The sequence below is a fragment of the Oncorhynchus masou genome, unplaced genomic scaffold, assembly GCF_036934945.1.
Source record: "Oncorhynchus masou masou isolate Uvic2021 unplaced genomic scaffold, UVic_Omas_1.1 unplaced_scaffold_1428, whole genome shotgun sequence".
NCBI classification, from domain to species: Eukaryota; Metazoa; Chordata; class Actinopteri; order Salmoniformes; family Salmonidae; genus Oncorhynchus; species Oncorhynchus masou.
In genome coordinates this window covers 120,875-127,500 of record NW_027004238.1, presented here as the reverse complement: position 1 = coordinate 127,500, position 6,626 = coordinate 120,875, and the positions used below count along the sequence as shown (strand labels likewise).

The 6,626-nt window shown below is 44.2% G+C and overlaps 1 pseudogene; it reads right to left on the bottom strand.

The window, feature by feature from the left end:
* The window catches only part of LOC135530811 (thrombospondin type-1 domain-containing protein 4-like), a 35,472-nt pseudogene that overhangs the window by 22,983 nt on the left and 5,863 nt on the right, over window positions 1-6,626 (bottom strand).

Here is a 6,626-nt window from a genome sequence, read left to right as displayed (position 1 = left end):
AACTGTGTGTATATAATATATATATAAATAGATAAATGTGTGTATATAATATATATATATATAATTTGATAACTGTGTGTATATAATATATATTTATTATTTGATAACTGTGTGTATATACTATATATATATAGATAACTGTGTATATATAATATATATATATATATATATAAATAGATAACTGTGTGTATAATATATATAATTAGATAACTGTGTGTATATAATATATATATATATATATATAATTAGATAACTGTGTGTATATATAGATATATATATATAATTAGATAACTGTGTGTATATAATATATATATATATATATATATATATAATTAGATAACTGTGTGTATAATATACATATCATTAGATAACTGTGTGTATAATATATATATATATATATAAATAGATAACTGTGTGTATATAATATATATATAAATAGATAACTGTGTGTATATAATATATATATATAATTAGATAACTGTGTGTATACAATATATATTTATAATTTGATAACTGTGTGTATAATATATATATATAAATAGATAACTGTGTGTATATACTATATATATATAGATAACTGTGTATATATAATATCTATATATATATATAGATAACTGTGTATAATATATATATAATTAGATAACTGTGTGTATATAATATATATATATATAATTAGATAACTGTGTGTATATATAGATATATATAATTAGATAACTGTGTGTATATAATATATATATATATTTAGATAACTGTGTGTATATATAGATATATATATAATTAGATATCTGTGTTTATAATATATATATCATTAGATAACTGTGTGTATAATATATATATAATTAGATAACTGTGTATATATATAAATAGATAACTGTGTGTATATAATATATATATATATAATTAGATAACTGTGTGTATATATATATATATATATATATAAAATTAGATAACTGTGTGTATCTAATATTATATATAAATCGGTAACTGTGTGTGTCTTACGTATAGATGTAACTCCTCCGTGGTGGGTCCCGGTGCGGTGATGGACTCTCCGGTTCTGGACCGGATCTCGTTGGGTCGCCGATATGTCAACCGGGTTCCAACTGCAACGATCAGGCCCGGGCGGTCGATCGCCCAGTTGCCGTTGATGATGGAGACTCCACTCTGAGTCCTCAGCGCTGTACGATACGACCACAACATGACCCCAGAACTAACTCAGTCTACAGCTCTGTACGGTACGACCACAACATGACCCCAGAACTAACTCAGTCTACAGCTCTGTACGGTACGACCACAACATGACCCCAGAACTAACTCAGTCTACAGCTCTGTACGACCACAACATGACCCCAGAACTAACTCAGTCTACAGCGCTGTACGGTACGACCACAACATGACCCCAGAACTAACTCAGTCTACAGCTCTGTACGGTACGACCACAACATGACCACAGAACTAACTCAGTCTACAGCTCTGTACGGTACGACCACAACATGACCCCAGAACTAACTCAGTCTACAGCTCTGTACGACCACAACATGACCCCAGAACTAACTCAGTCTACAGCTCTGTACGGTACGACCACAACATGACCACAGAACTAACTCAGTCTACAGCTCTGTACGGTACGACCACAACATGACCACAGAACTAACTCAGTCTACAGCTCTGTACGACCACAACATGACCCCAGAACTAACTCGGTCTACAGCTCTGTACGGTACGACCACAACATGACCACAGAACTAACTCAGTCTACAGCTCTGTACGGTACGACCACAACATGACCCCAAAACTAACTCAGTCTACAGCTCTGTACGGTACGACCACAACATGACCACAGAACTAACTCAGTCTACAGCTCTGTACGGTACGACCACAACATGACCCCAAAACTAACTCAGTCTACAGCTCTGTACGGTATGACCACAACATGACCCCAGAACTAACTCAGTCTACAGCTCTGTACGGTACGACCACAACATGACCCCAGAACTAACTCAGTCTACAGCTCTGTACGGTACGACCACAACATGACCCCAGAACTAACTCAGTCTACAGCTCTGTACGGTACGACCACAACATGACCCCAGAACTAACTCAGTCTACATCTCTGTACGGTACGACCACAACATGACCCCAGAACTAACTCAGTCTACAGCTCTGTACGACCACAACATGACCACAGAACTAACTCAGTCTACAGCTCTGTACGGTACGACCACAACATGACCCCAGAACTAACTCAGTCTACAGCTCTGTACGACCACAACATGACCCCAGAACTAACTCAGTCTACAGCTCTGTACGACCACAACATGACCCCAGAACTAACTCAGTCTACAACTCTGTACGGTACGACCACAACATGACCCCAGAACTAACTCAGTCTACAGCTCTGTACGGTACGACCACAAAATGACCACAGAACTAACTCAGTCTACAGCTCTGTACGGTACGACCACAACATGACCACAGAACTAACTCAGTCTACAGCTCTGTACGACCACAACATGACCCCAGAACTAACTCAGTCTACAGCTCTGTACGGTACGACCACAACATGACCCCAGAACTAACTCAGTCTACAGCTCTGTACGACCACAACATGACCCCAGAACTAACTCAGTCTACAGCTCTGTACGGTACGACCACAACATGACCACAGAACTAACTCAGTCTACAGCTCTGTACGGTACGACCACAACATGACCCCAGAACTAACTCAGTCTACAGCTCTGTACGGTACGACCACAACATGACCCCAGAACTAACTCAGTCTACAGCTCTGTACGACCACAACATGACCACAGAACTAACTCAGTCTACAGCTCTGTACGGTACGACCACAACATGACCCCAGAACTAACTCAGTCTACAGCTCTGTACGACCACAACACAACCACAGAACTAACTCAGTCTACAGCTCTGTACGGTACGACCACAACATGACCCCAGAACTAACTCCGTCTACAGCTCTGTATGGTACGACCACAACATGACCACAGAACTAACTCAGTCTACAGCTCTGTACGGTACGACCACAACATGACCCCAGAACTAACTCAGTCTACAGCTCTGTACGGTACGACCACAACATGACCCCAGAACTAACTCAGTCTACAGCTCTGTATGGTACGACCACAACATGACCCCAGAACTAACTCAGTCTACAGCTCTGTACGGTACGACTACAACATGACCCCAGAACTATCAGTCTACAGCTCTGTACGGTACGACCACAACATGACCCCAGAACTAACTCAGTCTACAGCTCTGTACGGTACGACCACAACATGACCCCAGAACCAACTCAGTCTACAGCGCTGTACGGTACGACCACAACATGACCACAGAACTAACTCAGTCTACAGCTCTGTACGACCACAACATGACCCCAGAACTAACTCAGTCTACAGCTCTGTACGGTACGACCACAACATGACCCCAGAACTAACTCAGTCTACAGCTCTGTACGACCACAACATGACCCCAGAACTAACTCAGTCTACAGCTCTGTACGGTACGACCACAACATGACCCCAGAACTAACTCAGTCTACAGCTCTGTACGACCACAACATGACCCCAGAACTAACTCAGTCTACAGCTCTGTACGGTACGACCACAACATGACCACAGAACTAACTCAGTCTACAGCTCTGTACGGTACGACCACAACATGACCACAGAACTAACTCAGTCTACAGCTCTGTACGACCACAACATGACCCCAGAACTAACTCAGTCTACAGCGCTGTATGGTACGACCACAACATGACCACAGAACTAACTCAGTCTACAGCTCTGTACGGTACGACCACAACATGACCACAGAACTAACTCAGTCTACAGCGCTGTATGGTACGACCACAACATGACCCCAGAACTAACTCAGTCTACAGCTCTGTACGACCACAACATGACCCCAGAACTAACTCAGTCTACAGCGCTGTACGAACACAACATGACCCCAGATCTAACTCAGTCTCCAGCTCTGTACGACCACAACATGACCCCAGAACTAACTCAGTCTACAGCTCTGTACGGTACGACCACAACATGACCACAGAACTAACTCAGTCTACAGCTCTGTACGGTACGACCACAACATGACCCCAGAACTAACTCAGTCTACAGCTCTGTACGGTACGACCACAACATGACCCCAGAACTAACTCAGTCTACAGCTCTGTACGACCACAACATGACCCCAGAACTAACTCAGTCTACAGCTCTGTACGGTACGACCACAACATGACCCCAGAACTAACTCAGTCTACAGCTCTGTACGACCACAACATGACCCCAGAACTAACTCAGTCTACAGCTCTGTACGGTACGACCACAACATGACCACAGAACTAACTCAGTCTACAGCTCTGTACGGTACGACCACAACATGACCCCAGAACTAACTCAGTCTACAGCTCTGTACGGTACGACCACAACATGACCACAGAACTAACTCAGTCTACAGCTCTGTACGACCACAACATGACCCCAGAACTAACTCAGTCTACAGCTCTGTACGGTACGACCACAACATGACCACAGAACTAACTCAGTCTACAGCGCTGTATGGTACGACCACAACATGACCCCAGAACTAACTCAGTCTACAGCTCTGTACGGTACGACCACAACATGACCACAGAACTAACTCAGTCTACAGCTCTGTACGACCACAACATGACCCCAGAACTAACTCAGTCTACAGCTCTGTACGGTACGACCACAACATGACCACAGAACTAACTCAGTCTACAGCTCTGTACGGTACGACCACAACATGACCCCAGAACTAACTCAGTCTACAGCTCTGTACGGTACGACCACAACATGACCCCAGAACTAACTCAGTCTACAGCTCTGTACGGTACGACCACAACATGACCCCAGAACTAACTCAGTCTACAGCTCTGTACGGTACGACCACAACATGACCCCAGAACTAACTCAGTCTACATCTCTGTACGGTACGACCACAACATGACCACAGAACTAACTCAGCCTACAGCTCTGTACGACCACAACATGACCCCAGAACTAACTCAGTCTACAGCTCTGTATGACCACAACATGACCCCAGAACTAACTCAGTCTACAGCTCTGTACGGTACGACCACAACATGACCCCAGAACTAACTCAGTCTACAGCTCTGTACGGTACGACCACAACATGACCCCAGAACTAACTCAGTCTACAGCGCTGTACGACCACAACATGACCACAGAACTAACTCAGTCTACAGCGCTGTACGGTACGACCACAACATGACCCCAGAACTAACTCAGTCTACAGCTCTGTACGACCACAACATGACCCCAGAACTAACTCAGTCTACAGCTCTGTATGACCACAACATGACCCCAGAACTAACTCAGTCTACAGCTCTGTACGGTACGACCACAACATGACCACAGAACTAACTCAGTCTACAGCTCTGTACGGTACGACCACAACACGACCCCAGAACTAACTCAGTCTACAGCTCTGTACGGTACGACCACAACATGACCCCAGAACTAACTCAGTCTACAGCTCTGTACGGTACGACCACAACATGACCCCAGAAGTAACTCAGTCTACAGCTCTGTACGACCACAACATGACCCCAGAACTAACTCAGTCTACAGCTCTGTACGGTACGACCACAACATGACCCCAGAACTAACTCAGTCTACAGCTCTGTACGACCACAACATGACCCCAGAACTAACTCAGTCTACAGCTCTGTACGGTACGACCACAACATGACCCCAGAACTAACTCAGTCTACAGCTCTGTACGGTACGACCACAACATGACCACAGAACTAACTCAGTCTACAGCTCTGTACGGTACGACCACAACATGACCACAGAACTAACTCAGTCTACAGCTCTGTACGACCACAACATGACCCCAGAACTAACTCAGTCTACAGCTCTGTACGGTACGACCACAACATGACCCCAGAACTAACTCAGTCTACAGCTCTGTACGACCACAACATGACCCCAGAACTAACTCAGTCTACAGCGCTGTACGGTACGACCACAACATGACCCCAGAACTAACTCAGTCTACAGCTCTGTACGGTACGACCACAACATGACCACAGAACTAACTCAGTCTACAGCTCTGTACGGTACGACCACAACATGACCCCAGAACTAACTCAGTCTACAGCTCTGTACGACCACAACATGACCACAGAACTAACTCAGTCTACAGCTCTGTACGGTACGACCACAACATGACCCTAACTGACCCATGAAGTTGGATAGAGGGACCTTATTCGCCTCCCTACCACTGAGGAAGTACAGTTCCCGCTCAGCCCAGTCAAAACTGTTCGCTGCTCTGGCCCCCCAATGGTGGAACAAACTCCCTCACGACGCCAGGACAGCGGAGTCAATCACCACCTTCCGGAGACACCTGAAACCCCACCTCTTCAAGGAATACCTAGGATAGGATAAAGTAATCCTTCTCACCCCCCTTAAATGATTTAGATGCACTATTGTAAAGTGGCTGTTCCACTGGATGTCATAAGGTGAATTCACCAATTTGTAAGTCGCTCTGGATAAGAGCGTCTGCCAAATGACTTAAATGTAATGTAAATGTTATTTGTAACTCAGTCCGACACA